The 26580-nt window shown below is 35.8% G+C and overlaps 1 long non-coding RNA gene across 2 annotated transcripts in view; it reads right to left on the minus strand.

Annotated features, from left to right (window-relative positions):
* Nucleotides 1-21369: 21369 nt before the first annotated feature.
* The window catches only part of LOC103160010, a 41887-nt gene continuing 36676 nt past the window's right edge, over nucleotides 21370-26580 (minus strand). For both annotated transcript variants that reach the window (XR_003481245.2, XR_004771690.1), the window contains exons 4-5: nucleotides 25372-25453; nucleotides 21370-21869 (exon numbers count right to left, since the gene is read on the minus strand). This is a non-coding gene — a long non-coding RNA (uncharacterized LOC103160010). The remainder of the gene's footprint in view (nucleotides 21870-25371; nucleotides 25454-26580) is intronic.

Consider the following 26580-nt stretch of genomic DNA (forward strand, 5'->3'; position numbering starts at 1 on the left):
TACATTGATTGGGGGAAATCTCATAAGGCCCCTCCTTGGGAAGAAATGCTAAAAGCAATTAATGATTCCAAAGAGAGGGAGAATGGGTTTTAGCCCAGGATGATACACTTGTTTACCCAACATTACATTGATATAGCAGTTATAAACATAAGGAAGACTATATTCTTATATTAATAATATAGTGGCTATGTAGGAAGGTAAAAAATGCAAATTGGTTAGTCACAGAAAACACTTTTAGGAACTAAAAGTATATTGTCTCTACATATATTTCTAAGCCAAATGCCATTGTAAAGATGTATTTGTTTTAATTTTATATTTTGAGTGTTTTTCTGCATGAATGTATATGTACCACAAACATGACCTGTGTCTGCAGAGGCAAGGAGAGAGCAGTGGGTTTCCTGGAACTGAAATTATGAATGATTATGAGATACCATGTGACTGCTGGGGAAAAGTGATGATTGTTTTGGTGGGAGAGAGAGAAGATATATGAATTACTAAGCATTCTACCAATTAATTTTGGCTGTTTCACATGTTTTGCACAACTAAAAATGAGCAATAATACAGAGGCACATATGGAGATACAAAATTTAAAAATAAACATGAATCAGTAAATAATATTTTACCTTATATTTTCCAAGTTGCAGAATAGCATAATTAAGCCATTTTCATTAAGACTGTATACAGATACAAATTTTGTCCCATCTGTAAAAGCTGTATCCAAATAATATTATTATACAATAAAACAACAAAGATATCTCAAAATATTTTGCACAATCATTGGAGAGTACTGGAGACAAGGTGTCTATCACACAGATAGCAAACTGATCTCATTTATCATTATTGAAGAATCACATGGAGCAGCCAGCAAATGTGTCAGCTCACATATAAACATGATGATAGTCTTCACATGGCTGAATGCTGCTACCATGAAGTCAAGCATTTTATTTAGCTTGGAACAATTTTTCCTTTCCTGGATTATTAATGTTCTCTTAAGCCCAATTGTACTAGTTAACCTTAATTTTATAATAAAATAAATAGTTTCCTAAGATGAAAAGCAAATTGTAAAAATTGAGGAGTATTTCTATAAACATACTGTGTGTTGTATGGTTGAGAGATTGTATCACAAAAGAATTTGTTCCATTTGATCTTGTGTTTATTTTGTTCATGTAATGATAGCTGCTGTGAGTTCAAGAACATTTTAAATTGCATCTTGTAATCCACTGTATTTTACTTTCTTCATGTTTCCCCTGCCATGATCACTGAGTCTTGCCAGGAGGTTGATAAAGAGGTCATGCTTTTCACTAATTGGCTAATTGCAGTCAATGGCTGGTGATGTAAAGAGAATCATTCTTCTGTGGGTTCAGTAGATTGCCCATCCTCCTGTAAATAGCTTCTAACCTGTAAATAAATGAGCATCATTAACTGGAATGAGTCAGTTATTAAAAGGGAGAAAAGGCAGGACCAAGGTATCAAAGTGATATGCCAGACTTTGTTGACTCCTCATGGAAAGCCTTGCCTTCTATGAAGAGTGTTTTGGGGGTGGGGTGTGGGAAAGGTCGGGAAAGCAAGAGGATGGGAGGGAGTGGGAACTGGGATTATTATGCAAAACAAGACAAGATTGTTTTAAAATTAAAAAATGATAAAAAATAAAGAAAATAAAGGTTTAAAAAAAGCACAAAGGAAATGGAATAGGAAAGGGGAAGTTTTGGGTGAGAGAACCCAGGAGAGCTAAAGAAAGCATATGGGTATGATGGATCAGATCTTGTTTCATTGTATAGGTTTGAAATAATAAATGAAACTTAAATAATCAATTTAAAATGAAGAAATGGTTACATTCTCTATGCTATTCATCTTAAGATCTGAGAACATATGAAATGATAAATAAGTGTAGCATATTCCGTTTCTTAACAGAAGAAATAGAACAACGAATGTCCCTGATGGATACAAAGGCAAATGCTATGCTCCATTTTCACATACACACAAAAATGGCTTCTGAGAAGTTTCATATCTTGCACATGAACCACATTAATTTAAATGTTACAATAAATCAAAAAAGTTGCTGTAGCTCCTCCAAACGTGTTCTAGCCCATTGAGTAGCAAATGGAGCAAAAGTAGCTCTTAATTAAATTCATATGTGGTGGCTTTTTCCTAACTAGCAACAAATGAGGATATTCAATGTTTTCTCTCCATTTCCTAGGAATATGCAACTATTTTCTCTAAGTGTTATTTATCCTAAGCAAGTAATTATAATAATTAAAGTGTATATGATAGTGCATTTAAACATGAAATATTAAAATCATCCTCTGTAATCCAAAAAGTATAAATTCTGTGTAGTAGCTATACTCATCAAAGGGCTCATTATTTGACTATATTTCCTAGCAGTTTTTACTTTTTGAAATTCTTATTAGGTAATTTTGCCTATAAAGATTTATACTTAAATGAATAAGAATGTATCCATCTTTTAAATTACTGAAAATTTTAATGCATAAAACTAATATTTTCTATAGTTAGTGAATTGTAAAAGAAAGAAAGATATTTTGTGATAAGTACAACAAAAAGGAGATCAAGGGGATACATTTTGGAAAAGAAGTAGTCAGACTTTCACTATTTGCAGATGATATGATAGTTTACATAAGTGACCTGAAGAATTCTACCAGGGAACTCCTACAGTTGATAAACACCTTCATCAAAGTGGCAAGACACAAGATTTACTCAAAAAAATCAGTAGCCCTACTATATACAGACAACAAATGGTCTGAGAAAGAAATAAGAGAAACATCACCCTTTACAATTGCCACAAACAACATAAAATAGCTTGGGGTAATGCTAACCAAACAAGTGAAAGACCTATGTAGCAAGAAGTTTGAGTCTTTAAAGAAAGAAATTAAAGAAGATACCAGAAAAAGGAAAGGTCTCCCATGCTCTTGGATACATAGCATCAACATAGTAAGCATGGCAATCTTGTCAAAAGCAATCTACAGATTCAGTGCAATCCCTTTCAAAATCCCAGAACAGACATTGGAAGAACAATATTCAACTTTATATGGAAAAACAAAAGACCCAGGATAGCCTGATTTTTGACAAAGAAGCTAAAATTATACAATGGAAAAAAAGGAAAGCATCTTCAACAAATGGAGCTGGCATAACTAGATGCTGGTATGTAGAAGACCACAGACAGATCCATATCTAAAGCCATGCACATAAATGAAGCTCAAACGGATCAAAGACCTCAACTAAAATCCAGCCTCACTGAGCCTCTTAGATGGGAAAGTGGGAAGTACCCTTGAATGAATTGGAACAGAAGACTGCTTCCTGAACATTAGACAGGTAGCCCAGACACTCAGATCAACCATTAATTAATGAGACAGCCTGAAACCGAAAAGCTTCTATAAGGCAAAGGACACAGTCAACAAGACAAAACAGCAGCCCACAGAATGGGAAAAGATATTCACCCACCCCATATCTGACAGAAGGCTGAATCCAAAATTTACAAAAAACTCAAGAAGCTAGTCACCAAAACACCAAATAATCCAATTAAAAAGTGGGGTACAGAACTAAACAGAGAATTCTCAATAGAGGAATCTAAAATGGCTGAAAGACACATAAAGTGTTGACCATCCTTAGCCATCAGGGAAATACAAATCAAAACTACTCTGAAATACCATCTTTCTCCTCTCAGAATGGCTAAAATAAAAAATACCAATGACTGTTTATGCTGGAGAGGATGTGGATGAAGGGAAACACTCTTTCACTGCTGGTGGGAGTTCAAACTTGTACAGCCAGTTTGGAAATCAGTATGGTGGTTCATCACGAAAATGGGAATCAGTCTACCGCAAGATTCAGCAATTCCATAATGAGGGAATTACCAATACGGAGTCAGGTAAGATATAAGGGTATTTATTAGGGAGATGCCTTACTTACAGAACAACCTAGCCAGCCGGCTGGGCAAGGAGTAAGTACAGCAAGTTGATGATGAAAAGGAAGCAGGGGCTTCCATGTGCATGCCCCTCACTCTTAAAATTCCCCCACGTCACCCTGTCCAGGCCATCACAGAGAAGGGGAGAGGAGTTGGGGAGGAGAGGAGGACATGAGGGAGCAGGAAGTTTGAGTCAGGGCAGAATAAAGGAGAGCAAGAATAGAGATACAACAATAGAGGGAGATATTATAGGTTTAAAGAGAAATCTGGCACTAGGGAAATGTCCAGAGATCTATAAGGATGACTCCAAGTAACAATCTATACAATAATGGACAGGCTACCTTAAATGCCCTTTTCCCATAATAAGATTAATGACTACGTTATATGCCATCTTAGAGCCTTTATTCAGTAGCTGATGGAAGCAGAAGCAGACACCCACAGCTAAACACTGAGCTGAACTCTGTAATCCAGTTGCAGAGGGAGAGCAGTGATGTGAAAAGGGGTGAAGACAAGACTGGAGAAACCCACAGAAACAGCTGACCTGAACAAGGGAGCACTCATGTACTCCAGACTAATAACTGGAAACCAGCATAGGACTGTTGCAGACCCCCTGAACTTGTATGTTAGTTTGGAGGTCTGGTCAATCTATGGGGCCTCTGGTAGTGGATCAGTATTTATCCCTAGTACAGGAATGGACTTTTGGAGCCCATTCCACATAGAGGGATACTCTCTCAGCCTAGATAAAAGGGGGAGAGTCTAGGCCCTGCTCCAAATGATATGACAGACTTTGAAGATCACCCATGGAAGGACTCACCCTCCTTGGTGAGTAGAAAGTGGATGGGATAGGGAGTTGGTGGGGGGTAGGGGAGGAGGGGAGGGAGAGGGAACTGGGATTGACATGTAAAACAAGAGTGTTTCTAATTTAAATAAATAAATAAATAAATGGCTAAACAGTTTGAATAAATGTTTCCTTTAGATTATTATTTTAACAATGTTGCTCTAAATAAAGATACATTTTCAAAAAGTAAAAAACCTAAGTGACAAAATTATCTGTTTGCAGAAATAGTAGCTGTCTGACAGGATAGAAGAAAAAGAAGTAAGTATCTGGATATACTGGGAAGAGAGAAAGATTTTGTATAATCGAAAAGCATCAGACCTAGAGAATGGGTTATGGATACGCATTGAGCATGTGTTCAGTGCAGTAAGGCCTGCATGCAGTTGGTTGCCCCAAGCTCAAGTGTTGAAATCCTAACAAACAAGGCTTTATTAATAAAAGATGATGTCTTTGGAAAAATTTTATCTGTGTTAATGGAATCCTTATTTATGCTGTTCATGGCTTTCTAAAAGATATCCAGAAGGTTGTCCTTACTCTCAACTCTTACAGTGATATACCTGTAAGAAAGTGGCATAGGGCCCAAAACTGGCTCTATAACACCACTTCCTTCTCTTATCAGCATCAGGAACTATGAGAAACAAATGCATTTTATTTATGATCCATCCTCTCATGCTATTTTTCTAATGAGTAATGACTAGACTAAGACACCCCTCTTAGGTTTATATTTATATGAAGGGAATCTGTTCTTTAAGAATAGAGGATATTTACAGACATATTTATCTCTTGGGTTAAGGCATCAATAGAGACAAGAAGTTTGGGGCAGCCTGTGTGGACAGGTAATGTGGAGGGAAAACTTTTGTCCACTCACTAGGGAAGAATTCAGTACAACCGAAAAAAGGTTTTTTGAAAATATAGACAGTTGGTGCATTACAACCATTCTTCATATTAGAGGAAAAGAGGGGTGCTTATCAAGTTTGAACTTCCGTGTGTCATCCACAGAAAAGGAAGGAAGTCATGTCCAAAGAGCCAGAGGGAAGCCTGTTTGACATAATGAAGCCTCATTAGAATGAATTGACTCTAATCATCTTGTGACTTTACAAGAAAAAGAGTGTTTTTCGTTATATCCATATGTTACGCAGAAGTAACTTTCTTTGCTGTCTGAATTTATTTTTAAACATTCTGTGTTTGCTGCAGTAATTTGGCAGGGTTGGCAACCCCTGTGAACTCAGTCATTGCTCAGAAGGAGCAATTCATCTTTGTTGGAGTTTGCACCATGCAGGTCTGTTTGCCACTGCTGCTTCTCGGCTATCCACATCTTTGCCTCAGTGAATTCAGCTCTGCACAGTACATTGTGAGACTATTTCTTTTGCCTTCACTTAAAATGAAAAACACCAGCTGTTCAGATGTCTTGCTTTACATCTGCCCTCTCAGCCTGCTCAGCCTTCTGAATTCACAATTCTATCATCATCCTTAACATTCTTTCCAAAGTAATTGGGTCATGATGTTGGAATTAATTTGACTTTTACCATTGCTTAATCTTCTATCAGAGTCTTTTTCAATTTTTCTCTGTTAATGACTCTAAGGTTCATTTTCTTCTGTCTATTTGACCTGCCATGACAAGATTTTCCAATCTCTTTTTTATATTTGCATTTATCATACAAGAAATATCTATACTGTTCCTAGATGAATACTCTACACATTGCTTTCAGCACCTTATTCCCTTGATTAAAACCTTTGCTACAACTGAATGGGCAAGCATATTAAATTCAAATATCTGGACTTTGCAGGTAAAATTTGTGATTAGTAAAAAAAATTCTCATTATCCATCTTCTGACATATCTTAATACTTACATATGGATATGTATCCATATCTGAAGAGGCTTGAGATGTCTTGTCTGAAAGGCATGTGCTAAACCAGGCATACTGTCACAGACTTTGCATGTTGGGGCTGGAGGTTGATATGTTCAAGGCAAGCATTGTCTATATAACAAGTCCCAGACCAGCATGCTTCCATAAAATAGTTTCAAAATTTAAAATGAAAAAGTCATATTATTCTGTTATGTGTCTTTTACACTATATATGTTTGTTTTCACTGGTACATTCATTAAATTCTTTCTTATTGTTATTAATTAAATGTGTTGTTTGCCAGTTTTTCACATGAATTAAATGCATACTGATTGCACCAATCGTCAACCTTTTTTCATATTATTGAAAGTATGATATACAGAATGTCTTCCTTTCCATTTCCTTCCTCCAACCCTTCTCTTGCTCTCCCTTCAAATTCATGGCCTGTTTTTCTTTATAGCCTAAATAATAAATATAACGAGCCTCCTCTGAATAAAGTTTCCTCTGTGTATAAGATCTCAGGACTGGCTACTTGGAATTGGATAATCACTTTGTGTGTTCTTTCCTGGGAAAGATGGTGTCTCCCATTTGCAGTATGTCTAGTTGTCCAAGTCCAAAGGTCTTTGTCTAAGATTGAAGCCTGTTGAGCCATTCCCTCACATGTTAGCCTACTTATGCCTGTCATCCTTGTTCAGATTATTTAGGAAGCCATGCTAATGAGAATTCCTGGGTGTTGCCTCTCTGACATTCTAGAATATATAAACTTCTTGTTCCTCTGGATCTTAACAATCTTTCTGTATCTTTGTAGCAATGATTCCTGATTCCTTAGCATTAAGGGTAGGAATTGTGTTGCAAATGAATGTGCAATTTGGGAATGGAAACCACAATATCTCTTGTTCTCTGCATTTTGATAGGTTTTGGGTTTCTGTAATGGTCTCTGTGACAGAGAGTTTATTTGGTGAGGTGTGAGAACTATACAAACTTGTGGGTATAAGGATATATATTTAGTATGTAGTTAAGATTTATGCTGGTTTAGTAATATGTCAGTTATAAGTCCTCTATGATCTCTGACATCACTAGCCCCAGGGCTAGGTTTCCATCATGTTGATCAGGCTTATGTCCAATAAAGAGCTGTTGGTTATGCTGATGTATGTCTATTGCACTCTTAGGGTTATTGTGCCATGATGGTTAGTGCTGTGGCTCACAAGTTTCATAGCTTTGTAGTACTTTAGTTTGCCTCTTTACTTGAAGCTACCATGCACCTCCTGGTACCATGAAAGTTGATTTTCAGGAGGAGACTTTCAGGTCAGATTAACTTTTGGTCCTTTGAGTGCAGTGTCTGAAGTAAATGTTATCTTCAGCAATGATGACTTACCCTCTACCTGTATGAGACAACCAAGAGTGGGTGACATACAGTCTGTAATATTTTAAGAGTTTCTCAGATAACAATGACATACCAATAACTAAAAAGATGGCTTATATGCCTGGGGAATGGGACTTTTGATAGGTGGTATATGACTGTTTGTGGATGCATTGCCAGGCTAAATGGGGACATTTCTTTAAACTACATATGCTTATGCAGAATTTTGTGTATTTTATTTTAGGTAGATAGATAATACTACAATCTTTTTTTCTTTTTTTTTGGTTTTCAAGACAGGGTATCTCTGTGTAGCTTTGGAGCCTATCCCGGCACTCGCTCTGGAGACCAGGCTGACCTTGAACTCACAGAGATCCACCTGCCTCTGCCTCCCGAGTGCTGGGATTAAAGGCATGCGCCACCAACGCCCAGCCAATACTACAATCTTTATGACTTCATAGACATTCTTGTTATTTTAACCTTTTGTCCTTCTGCATTCATCTCCCTACCCAAATTAAACTCTCTCCACCATAATTAAATTCCCTCTCCCATTTTCCCATTTCCATCTTCTAATCACTTCTAATCACCTGTTATTTCCCTTTGCATTGGTCCTCCTGCTCTCATGATCCCTTTTTACTTTCCCATAACTCACAGGTACTACACTGATTATTCTTCATCTCTCCAACAACTCATATTTAACATTTCTATCTGTTTTGAAATCACCTGAATTCAGCCAGGGCCATCTCTGTAGCCACATGTTATGGTACTTAAAAAATTGTATTCTAAAAAGTTTCTGTGAGTACTTAATTAGTGCAATCAAACTATTTCTCTTCAAGTGATTCATCTATGTACTTATTTATGTTTAATTCTATATTAATACTCCAAGATGAATAAATATATTTTCATCTTAAATTATAAAACACCTCAAGTTTCCAGCTTAATAATTTTAAAGTAACTTTAAATTTTAATTCTCTCTCTCTCTCTCTCTCTCTCTCTCTCTCTCTCTCTCTCTCTGTGTGTGTGTGTGTGTGTGTGTGTGTGTGTGTTTATGTGTGTGTTTGTGTGTGCTGTGGTGTGCATGGATGTCAGCAGGGGCCAGAGGAATTGCATTTACTGGAATTTGAGACATAAGTGATTGTGAATTGCCTGACATTGGTGTTGGGATTCTAGTCTGGGTCACCCAGAAGAATAATTAATGTTCTTTACTACAGAACTATCTCTACCACCCATATCTTATTTCATGAAAGACAAATATGAGACTCTGAAATGGTAACTGACTTCTCTCAGACACTCTCTTCAGGTGCAGGATAGGGATTCAGAAATCCCTCAACTATATATACTTGGAAATACCACAAGGCACTCTAGTTCACTGATTTCTACTGTGTCCTCCCTATTGGCCTCACTGTTTAGATCTGAATCAGGAAGGTAGAGATGCCACTGCAGCATCTTCCAAGCTTGAGCAAGGACCTTCAGGTTACATCCTGTAATACCAAGAAACAAAGAATATATCCATAACACAAAACCTTGCTTGAGCCTATTTAGAAACGTGTACTCTGGACCACTGGAATCTTTTGCTTATCTGTACATATGGGAAAAAGAGCCAGGGGTGGTGGTGAAAATAGATCATTCAGAGTAGGAATTTGCTAATGAGAAGGATGTGTTCTATACACCTTTTATGTGATTTTTCTAAATTAATTTCTGAAAGAAAATTTAAAAATGCATTAACAGTAATTGTGTTTGGGAAACTTAATTTAAAGATTATGTAAGCATGGAAGTCACAGAGCAGGCTCCATAGTTAGGTCTCTTGACTGGGGAATCTGAGATGTACTCTCTGAGAATGAATAAGTCCACATATTGAGACTTTAATCTATATAAAATCAGGAAATGTCTTGTTAACAGATGCTGTCTTTAACACAAAGAAAGTAATTTGAATAATTTCAAAATTAGTATTGGTTGAGCAAAACAAAATCAAAATTCTCAAGAGTGTCACACAGTTTTAATTTACAGACATGGAAATCTAGAAACCGTGCCAAGCCATAAGCAAGGAAAAATTTATATAAACCTTACATGAAATCAACAAAGGTTTAAGATTATTGGGTAAAATAACTAGCAAAGATCCAGAGAGGAAATTAGGCCCTGAGACTTTGTCTACCTAGGACAAATATCATCTAAGAAGAAGAGTATGGATATATAATGAACACCTCTTGTGGGCTCAATAATTACAGAACTTTAGGAAATTTTGTGAAGGCAAAATATTAGTCACTAATTTGTGTGTGTGTGTGTGTGTGTGTGTGTGTGTGTGTGTGTAGCTCTATGTGTGTATCTCTCTCAATATATATACATACATATATATACATATAGATAGATAGATATAGATATAGATATAGATATAGATATAGATATAGATATACTTTTCTGTCCATATATAAATTGCAATTTTAAACAGACTAAAACAAGGACAATATAATTTTTTTAAGAAACTGTCTGCAGGTTTCACCAGCCTGGTCTGGACCCTTTTGCTCATCACTCGTTCTTCTCTGCAACTGGATTCCAGTTCAGTTCAGTGATTCAAAACCCACAGAAACAGTTGACCTGAACATCGGGGAGCTCTTGTTCCTCAGACGGATAGCTGGAATACCAGCATGGAACTAATCCAGACCCCAGGAACACAGGTTTCAATGAGGAGACCTTGGAAATCTACAGGATATCCTGTAATAGTTCAGTACTTATCCCTAGCATAGGTGTGGACTTTGGGAACCCAATCCACATTGAGGGATACTCCCTGAGCCAAGACACATGGGTGTGGGCCTAGGTCCTATCCCAAAGGATATGATAGACTCTGAAGACCCCCCTATGGAAGGCCTCACCCTCCCTGAGGAGCAGAAAGGATATGTGATAGGTAGGGTTTTAGTTGGGTGTGGTGGTAGTGGAGGAGGGGAGGGAGAGGGAACAGGGATTGACATGTAAAACAATCTTGTTTCTAATTAAAATAAAAAAAATTAAAAAAGAAACTGCATAAATGATGTAATACATTTGGCTAGTGAAAAAAACAAAAGACTATTATTATAATTTATTGTTAACAATAAAAACATCCCTCAAAGGTGGTGTTTTGGTCTTTATAAGAAGTGCTAAAAGAATTCCTTTGAGTAGAAAGAGTATATGGAATGTGTTTATACTCACTAATCCTAGTAAGACTACACATGAGAGACGAGATGGGGAAATATTTTCACATATTTAAGTTCCCTAAATTGATTAATAAGCAACAGAATGGGAAAAGGATTTTCTAGGTAGGGATTAAAAATACACCAGTGAAAATACATAACTGAAAGAAGCCATATCATGGAATTGTGATGATCATTACAGTACAAATACATTATAGAACTGGGACAAGATTAGGGAGCCAGAATAATAAGAGGAAATCAAAAAAGAAAGTGGGAAGATACTTCAGATAGAGTTGGAAGACAGTCTTGGAACATAGCAATTATCAATTTAGATATCATCCATGTTATGCTGGATATTCACACAAAAACCAATTGCCTTTCAGAATAAAAAATCACAAAGAACTGTCTGTACAAACTTGTGTGTCCATGTGTGTGGGGGGGGGTGGTTTTTTTCTGTGCTTGTGTAAGCCTAAAAATAAGACCAGTGACAGGTTCTAAAGAAAGAGCACACACACACACACACACACACACACACACACACACACACACACACACACACACACACACACACACTGCACAATTTAAAGCAGGGTTTGGGTGGATTGTGAAGGTGGCGTTTAAATGAGTCCAGCAGACCCAAGATAAATGATAAATAAGCACTTACACAGATAAGAGTAAAGAACTGCCAAGGTCTTCCTGCTCTAAAAGATGCAGTCTCTGTCCTCCCTATGTTCTCAAAAACCTAAGAAAGCATGAGCCAGACCCCACTTTACCTTAAAATGGGTTCTGTCTGCATCTGAAACCATGCCCAAAGGGTGTGGCCACCACTACAAGTTCATTGGCAAGGCAAGACTCTACTACAGGATTAGGCTCTCTGAGAAACCACAGCACTCCAGAAACCCAGTGTGTTTATAATATACAGTTGGAGAGGAATCACTGTTTTTCCATACAGAAGCAACAGGCAGCTCTACCTGATGTAGGTGTAAACAGTTTCTAGGGGAGCAATCTTCAGACTGTAAATATCTGAAGACAGAAAGCTATGGTGCACATTCTTTGTACACATTGTCAACATTGTCACTCACAACTGGGTTTTGCCAATCCCAAAGGACTGCAGCATTAGAGTTCTAGTCATGGCCATGCACCTTCACTGAGGACTTCACTGGTTTCCTACATTCCCCACTTTCTTATATCTTAAATGTTCAGAATGTGTATTTACAGTTAGTCTTAGTCCTATTGACTGTTGACACCAGAATATAAGGATGATCAGAAGAACATAATAGCCACTGTGCCCAATTGTTGTGTGATACTTTGATTGCACTCTGAAAATAAAGCTTGTTTTGAAACAGAGGGTAGAACTAGCCAGTAGCTGACCAAAATTAATCATGCAGCGTTTGGAGGACTGAGGAACTAGTGAGGCAGGGCTTATCAAAGATCTCAGCACTTTTGGAGGAAGGAATGGAAGAGATAGGAAGTCACTGATGGCTGCCCCCCTGCTTCTCAGAACTTCTCATTTCTTATCCTGATATCTCACTTCTGATTTTTTTGTTGATAAACGATATTTAGATTCACCCAACAAAATAAAAAAGAATGTTTTAGTATGTTTAAGGAATTGAAGTCCATAGATAATGTGATTTATTTTTCAGAGATAAGCAGAAGAAACCAAACTGGTCATAAACCTTTTGTTTTTTTAGGATATGCTGTTTCCATTGGGCCATGTCAACATTACTCATTGTAAAGACTACCACATAGATGCATTGGCAGACCATGAGACATATTAAATCCTTTCTAATTTAAAGGCTGTAACCTGCCTTGAAAACGTGAATGTAAGAAATGCTAACCATTGTAAAACAATACAGTTAGAAAAAGAAAATAACAAAAATTAATGAACCAAAAGTTTTTATGTGAATATATCAATATAACTGGTAAATTCCATACCAGGATTTTTTCAAGGACACACATTAACAATATGATAAAAATGTGTAAAGCTTAAATCGGTATTATCTTATATGCTCATATTTAAAAAGAAATAAGCCATTAGCTCATTTAATCTAACAAATGTTGATTAAAACAGTGGAAACTGCATTTAAAATGTAAGAAATGCTAATTATTGTAAAACAATACAGTTATAGAAAGAAAATAACAAAAATTAATGAACCAAAAGTTTTTATGTGAAGATATCAATATAATTGATAAATTCCATATCAGGATATTTTAAAGGGCACACATTAACAATATGATAATTGGAAAAAGAAAAATTGTTATTGATCTCAAAGACAAAAACATAAGTAAATTAATTAAAAAACTCCATAATCACAAATTCAGCAAAATAACTGGAACAGATGAATTAACAATGGAAAGATACAAAGCACCTGCAAAAAATATGCAATCTCAATGTTCCTGTATCTCCACACAGCCTAGAAGTAGAAGATATAATTCTTGGTCATGTTTTATATTCTACATATATTTTTGCAACAACAAAAATAAATTGAATCGAACAAAATTATAGACAAGGCCAAATAGTTATCCAAGACTGCAATGCTAAGCCACTACTTGAAAATCAATGTAATTTATAACATAAACAGGTTAAATAAGAAAGGTAATGAGGTTAACAGTCAGTGAAAGGAAATCACATAAGTAAAATGCATGATCAGTTTATAATTAAAATCTCTCAAATAAACAAAGACAAGATTCAAAGTCATGTATCCTAATAACAGACATCAATAAGGAAATTTAATTGTCATTAAGATGAATGTGATGAACAGAATGCTATTTCCTTAAGGCAAAGAACACAGCAGAAGGACCACTTTCACCACATTTATGTAACAATTTTTAGAACTTTTAGGAATTACAATAAATCCAAAGGAAATAAATACTTACATAAAAGAAAAACCTATCTCACCTTACCAGAAATTATTTGTTTATGAAACCCAAATACATTAGTAGGAAACTGGATATTTTCACAGCCTCACAGTACCTTTCCAACCAAACCTGTAGTAACTGATCGTTTTAAAATGTTTGCACAGTCATGTAATCTTTTTCTCTATAGGAGATGCAGCCTCACTATAGTCTAACTCAGTGTGCAAAACATCTAGTGTAAATTGTACCTAACCTCAGAGAAACCTCAAGCTAGCTTTAAATAAGAGCTCTAGGCTCAATTATCTTCAGTGAGCCAATGTTGTACAGGAGAATACGGCTTGTGTGGTAGCAGAAATGGCTTTTCATCAGTTAAAAAATTGCAGTTGTCTTTATTGTGTCTCCCAAATTTATGTGCTGAATCTTCAAATCACACAATTTACTTCTTTAGGAGACAAGGTCTATAAGAAGACTGAACATTCAGTAAGAGAAGGCAAGGTGATGTCATGTACAGCTTCCTGCCACAGTGTTTCATAACCTGAATTATTACAGATGCCCACACAGTGAAACAGAAAAACCTACAGCAAATTCTTCTCTGACTACCACATGTGAATGCCACCATACATACATACAGAATAAATAAATGTTATAAAAAATTAAATAAAGTGAGACCACTAGGGTGCATCCTTTCTTCAGTCTAGTTAGTGATGGTACAGAAATGTCTTCTAAGGAAGATCACATACTTTCTTTTCCTGCTTGACTAACAAGGGATTAAGGAGAATATGGCCAACCATCTGTAAGACTTGAGGCCTTCCTAAAAGCTGAACATGCTGTACCTTTGATCTAGGATTCCTTAGCCTTTAGAAGTAAAAGAAGATGAAATTCTGTTGTCCATTCCCCACTATCTCTCTCTCTCTCTCTCTCTCTCTAGATATATATATATATATATGATGTGTGTGTGTGTGTGTCCTGGAAAACTCCAAGTTCATGTCCACTCATTTCTATATGCTACTACTGTCACTTTTTCTATCACCTTGCTGGTGATCATAGCAGTGTGTCATACTCTGTCATGAATCCAAGACAAGTTGACTTGATCATGATGTTATTTTGGTTTTAAATTTTGAAAGACTTTTAGCAACCTGTGGCTTGAGTATAATTTTTAATTTAATATGCTAATTTAATTTTGAATTTGATATTTTGCAAAGATGTGTGTGTGTGTGTGTGTGTGTGTGTGTGTGTGTGTGTGTGTGTGTGTGTGTGTGTTACACATGCCCATGGAGGACAGAAGAGGGCACTGAAAGACCTGAACCACAACTTACATGTCGTTGCAAGGTGCCTTATGGGGTCCTCTTTCAAAGTATAATTCCAAATATGGGATGAGTTTTGCTCAATTTCACTGAGGATATTAATGTTGATTTTTGAAGCAAGGATTGAAATATTCCTCTGGAAAATCAGCAAGTGCTCTAATTTGCTGAGTCAGTTCTACAGTGCCCTTGCTTTTAATCTCTAGGGCTCCCTGAAATTTTCTTTCTTTTGTAATTCTAGTAGGTAAATGACTCAGTTTAAACAAAGTGTCTGTAAGCAGAGGTAGATTTTGGTATGTTTTTGCTTCTTTCAAGACACACTTTGTTATAGTTTAATTCACTTGAATCTCATGCAATGTTCATTTCTTTTAAATTTATTTAATGCCACTAATAGGTGGATCCGAGTAAATAGTGAGAATAGTAAATGGCTAATGACTTGTATTAAATCTAACTAACCAAATTTATCAAGTCTATCAAGTACAACTATAATATAGAATTATGCTAGGTACTCACTAGTAAACCATTTTTTTATCATTTCATTTTCAATAATGGGCCAGTGTTAAGAAAAGAATTAAATGTTCAAATTGCTATTTCACAACATATTTCCAATATGGATGTTCTATGCTCAACTTCCGTGAGTATATTGATGTTGATTTTCAAAGCAAGGATGCAAATTATCTGCTAAATGTCTAAAGAGACCAGGAAGATAACTCAGTAAAGTATTAACATTGGAAGCATGAAGATATGAGTTAGCTTTCCCAAAACCATTAAGAAAGTAATTAATGGTAGCTTTCTCTTGAAATCCCAGTGAGGTAAGACAAGCAGAATTCTATCACTTGTTAACCAATCAGCCTTAACTACATCTTGAAATTAAAAAAAAAATGCAATATAGATAACATCTGAAGAATGAAACTTGAAGTTATACAATGACATGCACAATCATGCACACACACACACACACACACACACACACACACACAGAGGAAGAGAGTGAGGGAGAGAGAGATACAGAGAGAGGAGGGAGGAAGGGAGGAAATTCACAGTTTATATATTTAAAGGTTCTCTAATACAATGTAGTCTACATTCTATATACTTATATTTGAGTTTTAATTGTAATACTTCAAGCATAGTAATTGTTTTTCCATTGTATTAGACACTTCAGGAATATGTTAATTCAATACTATATATATAGTTATGTTTTAGTTATAATATATATATATATATATATATATATATATATAATGTTTTCTGGCATGCCTAAAATGGATATATATATATATAATTTACATATATACATATATATATATGTAAATTAAATACTTTTTGTCCTTATGGCTTTGATTTTGGCCCTATAACTTGATTTTGGTGTTCTCATAAACAAGTCTGGTATTTCATATAGGATATTAACCAAATATAAATTATTGAGCACTCTTTAGTGAATCATTCCAGGATGAAGTTGAAAAAGTAAAGTAAGATGTAGTCATGCATTTATTATTTTTGTTATGTACTCTGCATTCCATCAAAAGGGAATCATAAGCACCAAACCAACCCTAAACTAGCTACAATGGTATACTACCTGTAAGATATGTTAAGGCAATGGTGGCAAAATGCTTGTGTGAGTAGCCAACCAACCTGTGATTTGACTTAAGGATTGTTCAGTGATATAGAACCCATACCCGACATTGCTTGATGACTAAGTACCTGAGAATAGATATCTCAAGAACATAGGGTAAAATCGAATAATACTGTTCTGGTCTAAATTAAAGAAAAAACTGTCACGAATAAATGACTCCTAAAGATATTCTTGATATAGTCATAGATCAGTGCCTTTTCAGCTATCAGTAGAGAAGCTTCCCCCTGAAGCAGATGGGAGCAAATGTAGAAAGTAACAACAATGAGAGAGTGAGAGACCTTGGAACACTTATCCTAAATAGATGTCTCCATCAAATCCCTCCCATCAGAGCTCAGGGAACCCTGAAGAAAAGGAAATGGAAAGAGTGTACAAGCCTAAGGGAATGGAGGACACCAAGACAACAAGGCCCTCTAGACAATCATGAGCAATGCTCATATGATCTCACAGAGATTAAAGCAGCATACACGGGGTCTGTAAAAGTCTTCATCAGGTCAACTACACATACAATATGGTTTCCAGTTTACTGTTCTTACAGGATTCCTGAGTGTGTGAATAAGTACATCTCTAAATTTTATGCCTTCTTCTGGCTCCTTTCCTTCTGCTAGTTTGTCTTCAAATTTGATAAGACAGTTTTGGTTTGACCTTATTATATTTTCTCTGGCTACATTTAAAAAAATGAATGAATGGATGGCTGAAAACTAGACACTACAGAAAAAGTTAACAACTAAACTGTCATTTATATCTCCTAGGAGACAGAAAAGCCAGTTTTCTCCAGTGGTCTGAAACTGGGTTACCAACCACTCCATGGCAGGCCTACTGTTCAGGAGCAGATGACCAATATATAATACACTCTGACCACTCCCACTTCTCACCCAATAAAAGAAAAGAAAATGCCCTGTTACGATAAATCTTTCCACCAAAAGCCTCCCTAGCCCCACTGCCACGTGTACGTTTTATGCCAGCCGCCTGCCCAAGTTAGGGCCCAAATGAACACACAGAAACTTGTATTAGGTTCAAAGCTGCTTGGCCAATGACTAGGACTTCTCATCTGCTAGCTCAGTCTTATATCATCATAAATATATATATATATATATATATATATGTGTGTGTGTGTGTGTGTGTGTGTGTGTGTGTGTGTGTGTGTGTGTGTGTGTGTGTGTGTTATAAGACTTATCTTTATAGAGAATGCCCTTTTGCTGGCACCCTCTCTTGCCAGTGACTCACATCCTGCCCTAGTGGAGGAGAAGGGGAAAGGGGGACACTTCCTGTTTCTCCTTGCTAAATATGAGTCTCCTTGCTATGTCACTTCTGGCCTGGATCACCACTTCTCTACTACATTTCCCAGAATCCTCTTTGGCTTCTAGTCCTGTCTAACTTGCTATTTCATTGGCCAAGCAGAACTTTATTTAAAAAAATCAATAAGATAAACACATACGTACTTCCTCCATCATCTCCTCTTTTCTGTCTAAATAAAAAGAAGGGTAACTTATCTTTTATAATAACTGAAGAAAACTGTAACCATAACTATCTGTTTTCAACTCTATCAAAGACCACAGAAGGATAATATATAAACTCTAGAATTGACAGGACATCTCCCTACCTGGACAGTCACCCAAAGTTCCTCTGTAACATTGGGCATCCATCTTCAGCCCAGAGGTCACAGTGTGTCTGGCACACTTCTCCATTTCAACAAGAACCTTTCGGTACTGCATTGCTTTGTAAGTTCAGCAGTCACTTTCTTGTGGGTCCTGCATGTCCAGTTTATACAGCAATAAAGAGTCCAGGCAAGAGCAGTTTCTTGCCCAAATGGCTAATCTGCCATGTTGAAAGCAAACTCCATAACGAGTTTCTTCGATGCCCATCCTCCTTTCTGACATAAATGGTGTGCCAGGAGCAGTTGTGTGTCATTGCCAAGAAATGCCCTAAATCATTTAAATGCCATATTTCTGTAGGTCTTTGAAAGGTTTGAAGAATACCTAACCATTTCAAATACATCTCTATATCTAGAAAACCTAACTAACATAATTATAAATTCTGACTATGATAGGTAAAAGATCTGTATAAACACAATATCTAAACAAGAGGAGACATACACATATCACAAAATTGACCTTAAAGTTGTGTCAATAAATGAAAATCTATACCAATTCAAAGTATTCATTCCTATATCCTATTCCCCTTTTTTTCTTAAAAAAAATTGACTATGCTCATTATCATTTATAACCATCCCAATTTAAATGAAAACAAACATTTATAAACAATATTTGGAATATGGGAGTTGTTCTTTCTAAACTGCTTCCTGCTGATTGGGGACGATGCTCATATACCATAGGGATCATGATAAAACATAGAATCCTGACCAAGTACTTCTTTTTGTAGTCTGTAAGGCTGTATCCTCTCAGCTTCAGGGTGGTCTTGCTTGATCAAACCATATTAGTCTGGAAGGAATCCACAGCTTTTCATTTTCTGTGTAAATATAACCAAAACCTTTATTTCTAAGTAGCCTGTCCTTAAACTTAAATTTTGAAATTAGAGCATTTTTAAAATTTATAAGTTGGATTAATTTAGCAGCATTTATATTCAAATGTTATGCTCCCATGGTTGCCTTCCCCAGCATATGTACATACACAAGCAAACATTTCTCTGCTAACTGTTTATGTCTGAGTACCACACAGCCAATGAATACCTGCCTGACAGCAATCCCTGGACACCCTGGAAAGAAAATGGGCCACACCTCCTTGACTGCCCTGGATCCAACTTGCTTCATTTCAACTGACACTCCTGCCAAAGCTTCGGTACTGACATCAATCAAGTTGAGGATTTCAAGCAAGTTCTTCAGTCAAGCGAATCCCATCTAACATGGACTGGATACAATCCATTCAAGACTTTCACTATACTAACATTTATTCCTACAGGACCTCACAAGGCTATCATCATCCCATTTCAGCAGGAAGTAACTTGGAGGATGCTACGCCTCCCTTTCCCCATTGTTGTCATTTAGGATAGTGTATATGCCTAGTTAGGGATAGCTTCCTATTGTTTATCCTAAGGTTGGGATTGGAAAGAAGTATTTAGGCTTGGACACCTCCTTAAGATGACTTTAGGGTATAGTTAAAATAGATAGGATGTGACATAAGCAGATTGTTGTATCTTCTTGTATTTCACCTTCATGATTGTTAATTTTGGATACTGTTCATTTTTACACTGTTAAGTCTTAGTCCTCTTTTAGACTAAAAGGGGAATTGTAGGGGAAGCTGTAGCCATGCCTACTTAGGGCCTGGCTACAGGTCTGCCTGACCAAATGCGAGGGCGTGGTCAGGGTGATGTAGAGTGGGTTTCGCTTTCAGTTTCACTTTTGGCTTGCTGTACAGAGTGCTGCTGCGCCAGCTGGCTAGGTTGCTCTGTAAGTAAGGCTTTTCCCTATTAAATACCCTTATATTTCTACTTGGCTCCATATTGGTAATTTCCCACTATAACGCCCTACAGGCTTTCCTGTCTCTAGGTTAATTTTATGGGAGCATTACTTTTTTCTTTCAGTTGATGTTCCCTTCTATCAGATGACTTTAGCTTGTGTCAGTTGACATAATACTAGCCAAGACATATATTAATAATAATTAAAGAATAGAGAAGATGAGTTTTTGAGTGAGTGGGACAGAAAAATGGAAGGCTTAGAGAGAGGAGTAGAAAAAATGATGTAAGTACACTCTAATTTTTTAAAATTGGAAAATTTAAAATAATTTGGATGGGGAAACAGGATCTCATAGTGAATATTAGCCTGGCACAGGAACTTATTATATAGTTCAGTCGTCCTCCTAGGAAAACTAGTGAACTTCTTAAGAATTTTATATTCAATGTGGCTTGCATAGTGATAAAAACACAATGATAATAAGGCTCATGTGTTAAGCATTGACAATGTTCCTTATAGCAGCTACTACATCCTTAGTTTATGACAGTAAGTTTGGCCACAATTTATCCTTCAGTTACAAACTAATTTTGTGAATATAGTAATGGCTACTACCTACTTACTTTGGCTTGCCTCAAGTTCAGCATCAAATTCTGTCTTTTGAAATTAAAATGCATCCTGACTGTGACTCTTAATCCTATTTTTCATTTTTCTGTCAACAAAATCTCTCATCTGAACAACAAAGTACCCACCCAAGTGTTATCTTTGCTTCTAATTATTCTCATTGCTTATTCACCATGTGGTTGCTGAATGGCACTTAATCCCATTTTATACCTTATGAGTATTGATAACACCTATCAGTCCTCATTTCATGATTTAAAGTAAGCCAAAGGCCAGATAGATTGGCTCAGTAGGTGAAGGCACTGACCACCAAGCCTGAACAATGGGGCTGAATCAACAAGACCCAGATGGTGTAAAGAAGGACCCAACACCACAGACCTGTTATATCGATTTATGGGATATATGCTCTCCCTGACTCCCAAAAACATGTAAAATAAAAGGTAATTTAAAATGAAGCATGTTTATCATCTTCATTTCTAGAGGTAATACATCTGAAATGGGATTTGATTAGTTAACATCAAAGCATCATCAGTCCCATGACTCTGGTGAAGCAGTCTCCTTGGATTTCCAGTCATCTGAATCTTTTTGTTTTTGAGATTCCATCTCCAAAGAAAGAAATGTTAAGAAAAGTCTTTTCTGTTGGTATAACTCTGATATTATTTCTGACTATGGTAAATTATTGGGTTGTTAAAATAATTCATAGCAATTTTATTTAAAACATACTATTACAAAAAATTCCTTGCTGTGTTCAGAAGCCACTGTTTCCTTGTAGTCCAACCACTGTCATTAGCTCTTACATTCTTGATGTCCTTTTTCCAGAATGATCTCCAAGACTTGAGAAGAAGGTATTTGGTATACATGTCTCATTTAGGTTTGAGCATCAAGCAGTGTTTTTATCTGTAACTTTGCCAGTTGTGGTTCATTATTTTGGTAGCTCTCAGCTACAAAAGAAGGATGGTGAACTGCATTAGTCTCTGGGCATAATGATAAACCAGTACTATGCTCATTCAATAAAATAATAGCAGGTTCTCCCCTTGAATCAATGACCTGTCTAGCTGTGGATTCTGGGCCCAATAATAGTGTCAGGTAGAGTTTCATCTTGTGGACCTTGACCTAAATACAATCAGAAAATGCTTGTTTATATTCATGATGCTACCACCACAATCACACATGTGGGCATGTCTTGCCACAACAGTTATCACTGTAGTATACAGGGTTGAGAGTTGATTAAGACTGGTTCTTCTTCAATAACATATCTAACATTATTTGTGATGGTTTCTTTCTTTTTTAATTTTAGCTGTTCAAATAGCATGTCTTTATAAGGCCTTGTCCCTATGCCTACTCTCCTGTTAACTCCAACTTTGCTTCAATGGATTTATTCAACCATACTCCCTTGCACACACACACAGCAAACTCCTTCACTGAGCAGCCATTTCACCTTGTCTTAATTATTTTCATGTGATTAATAATAATGCTTAATAACTAAAATGGCACTGCCATTTTCTGTTATAGAACTTAAGCAATGCAGTCCTTAATTTTGAAGTGTCACTTTTGCTAGATTAAGGAATACCTAGACAGATAGCATATAATTATTCCTAAGTATATCTGCAAGGGTATTTCCTGAAGAGACTGATGTTTGATCTCATGGACTGAAGGAGAAAGATTTTGCCTCAATGTGTACAGGCACCAATTACTCAACTGAGAGTCCTTTTCCCCAAAAGGGAAAGGGAAGCCAACCTCAGTCTTTTCCCTTCAGAACCCTCCCTGGGACATGAAACCTCCAGAGTTTTGGCATGAGGATTCTGGCTTTTATACTATTTACTCCTACATTCTCCTTTTGGAATGAGGCTGAGATTCACTATAAACTTTGGATTTTTTCTACTCTGTCCTGCTACCTGCCTGGCTGGATCTCTACTTTGAAGATAGTTTATCCTGAAATCCTACTTTGCCATGTGCACATGAGTCATTTCAGCTGAATTCTCACTCACTTATGTCTATGTAATACCAAACATGTTTCTCTGGAAAATCTAATAAAATCAACATAGGGGTTATATATATATATATATATATATATATATATATATATATATATATATATTTGCATATATATATGCAAAAGCATGGCTAAAATTGAGGGATTTTACATTTGAAATTCCATGTAATTTCATAGCTTTGAGTGTGGTAGTTTTTAAATACGTTTCCATGGATAAAAACAAATTGTAGATTTCACTGAAAATAATTTATATGAGTCTATGGCATAACAAGTGATACACTGAATAATATGTATATGATTCCAGATTCCATACTGCTCCACAGCAAAGATTAGACTTGCTGACATACCATACTACTTTACAGGCATGTATAATATTAACACACATACTAAGAGAAAATACAATCTTGTTGGGGATATGAACATAAATGTATTTTTACCAAAGTATAGTCAATTTAATGTAAGAAGTAACTATGCACCCACTAAAGAATATGTTCTATAAAACTTACTATTTGTTAGAACTAAGTTTCTCTGGTATTTCATTATAAAGAAAATGGCTGGAAGCTCTAACCTTATGGAGGAATGATTTTGAGCAACATAAGAACAAATTTGATGAATTTTACCCTACTGTCCTTACTTTAGACTTCCCCAATGACATGCTCAGTAGACAAAGATCTGCTTTGGATTAAGGTAGAGAAGAAAGACTTTGGTTATGATCCATTTAGGGCATTTTATAATACAGTAATTTTCTATTCTGGTTGCCTATTACAATCACCAGGGAAGCTTTCTAAACACTGCCTCATGGGTAATTTCCCCAAAGATAGAAATTTAATTAGTATCATGATTTTTAAGAGATCCCAGGGTGCTTATCATGTTCAGTCAAGGTTGAGAATCTTGGCCATAGTGAGTGTTCAGGCAAGAGTTCTGAGTAGAGTAAAGGACTGCATGCATATTCTTAGATTTAACAGAATAATTGTTAGTTCAAGATATGCTTTGTCAAGGAAAGAATATATAGTCATGCTGTTATTCTTCATTGTGATTTTTATATGTGATGAACATGTAAGTAATATATTTTATTAAAACTTTTTGTGTGGTCAAAGCTCATAAATTAGTATTAATCTAAATTAATGTATTTTATGTAACTCAAGTGATCTGGTCAAACACTCAAAAATATGGTATCACTTGTCAGTAAATTCTTAGAAGCAAATGTTCATTTGTTAACTTTCTTTGGGTTGAAGTTTTTTCAGATGCTTCACAAAGTATTACTGACTTCATCTGCAATCAGAGATAGGCTATTGACATGGTAGCCTGAAAAAACAAAACAGAGAACAGACAAAGCCCCCAGTACTGCAGATTATTTTGTTTATATCACTTATTTTCTTTGAAATAAACTTCTTTATCTAAAGGCGCAATGTATAAGGTATATAATGCAACATAATTTATTTTCTCTTGTTTTTATATGATAACTGTCATGAAAAGCTAGCTAAACTAATTGACATAGTACAGCTTAACTTTATTTTAAAATTTTGCAATTTTAGTAATTGCAGACAATAATACAATCATTACCACTGCACTAAGACAAGAGACTGAGAGGCTTAGAGAGCACAGCACAATGTGACTGCTTCATTCATAAATAATGTAACAAGAAATTTATTCATGATGTCAACTGGGATGTGTGAATGTACTTATAAATATTTGACCATATATATTTATCAAAAACACACAAATGGCACCTATTTGTCATTAAGTCTTGTGTTTCTACTCAACTCATAAGAATAAAACACAACTGAAGTAGATGATCCACACAAAAATATTTGTTCTTCTTTTTTCCTATTTGCCTATTGTACTGACAATTTTCATCAGTTTGTGTGTTTCGTTTTCGCCCCTCTGAACAGCTCTGAGCAATGCCAGTGTGTCTGAGCTTGGAAGTGAGGTACAATTTTGAATGCATACTAAAGCCACAAAGGAAAATTTCACTCAAAACAAAAAACCGAGAAAGGCAGGGCAACACCATGAGACATTTCCAAGCTTCTCCAGGTATTGGTTCTCTGGGAACTATTCAATTCATTTCCTATAACCTGTTTTTAAGCAGAAGACTTCCACCCATAAGAAAGCTGAAATTAAATTGCAATGGTCATGACTAAAATGTAAGAAACTAGGAAATGAAATAGGTAGAACAATATCTTTGAGTGTGTGACTACCCACTTATCAAAATAGTAGAATACTTTGTTGCTATGGTGAAAGAGTTGCAGAATGGACATTTTGAGATTAACTCGGCAGGCTTAGGGACCAGTCAATGCCAGCAAGCAGTGGCTCCGTGCAAGTCACTGGACCTGATGTTGATTTCACAAACACCTTAGAGAGGATGGAACATGTGATGAATACTCAACTCTTGTTTGCCCACCTGCTCACTTCCTCACATCTCCTCCTTAAGTAATAGGCAAACCACTTACTTTCAGTCTTTGTTTAATGCTGTTAGGCAACTCTGGCCTCACCATGGAATTGAATTTCCATTGAATTGACTGTGGACTTATTCTGAAATATAAAAGAAAATCATTTTAACATTGTTTTCTTGCTTGAATTTCATTTTCTAGCAAAATGTGTTAAACTTTGGTTTATTATCATTTTCAATCAATTACAAAATTATCACTAAAATAATTTGATGAGTAAGGAAAAGCTGTAATGGAGAAAATTAATATATCTTCCTTTCTGTTCCTTTTTCTGTCTCATTCCTATCCTGATTTTAATGTACTCATATCCTTCTTTTATCACCAAACATTTCCTTTACCAATTTATGTTCTACTTAATACTTCACATTTCATGGTTGCCCACAGGCAGAGTGACACAGGTTACAGGAAATGAAAGTGGCTTTGAGTGTTAGCTCTGGTCAGGGACAGAAGACATCCACTGGCATTGTATAGGCCAGTCTGGAGCTTAGTCCCTCCTAGGAGACTTGGAAATATCGAAACTACTGGCTTTAATGCTCCAACATCTTAAACTGAGGTCTATGGTTAGTCTATGATAATTCCAATACAGTTAGAAAGGGTATAAAATATAAAAGATGCAGAACAATAAAAATCATGAAGTAAGTTTTATTCAAAAATTTTCAATTAGCACACCTACATATATGCTAATTATTCAGTTTAATTATATATCTTTGGCCAGTTTACCTATCTTAGAACAAGCGCACAAGGAATAAAAAGATAAATACAATTATAGCAATTTCAGTAATTATACATTTTATAGAAAAAATATTCTTTTCACATTATTTCCTTGGTAACAACACTAAGACCAAATAATAAAGGCTAACATGAACATTTCCTTGTAAGAGGCATAAATGGAATTATTTTCCAAAATTACTATTGATTACCTCAAACCATTTTTCTATAAAGGTCATTTTAAATTGGCCATGCTCATTATTCAAGAGCCTATTATTCTGATTTGAATTGAAATGGGCATTTCTTATTATAGCCTATATAGAATGATACGTTATGTATTATTATAATTTCAACATCTGCATTTATGGAATACTGAAAAATAATATGAGTGACTCTGAGGCATTTTAACTGTATCAACGAACTCAAATTTTGCTTCCCAAAAACTTTAAGCAAAATTTTCCACTCACATATAACAATTTACAACTTATTAGAAATGTGAAAATA

Source organism: Cricetulus griseus (genome assembly GCF_003668045.3).
Source record: "Cricetulus griseus strain 17A/GY chromosome 1 unlocalized genomic scaffold, alternate assembly CriGri-PICRH-1.0 chr1_0, whole genome shotgun sequence".
Taxonomy (NCBI): domain Eukaryota; kingdom Metazoa; phylum Chordata; class Mammalia; order Rodentia; family Cricetidae; genus Cricetulus; species Cricetulus griseus.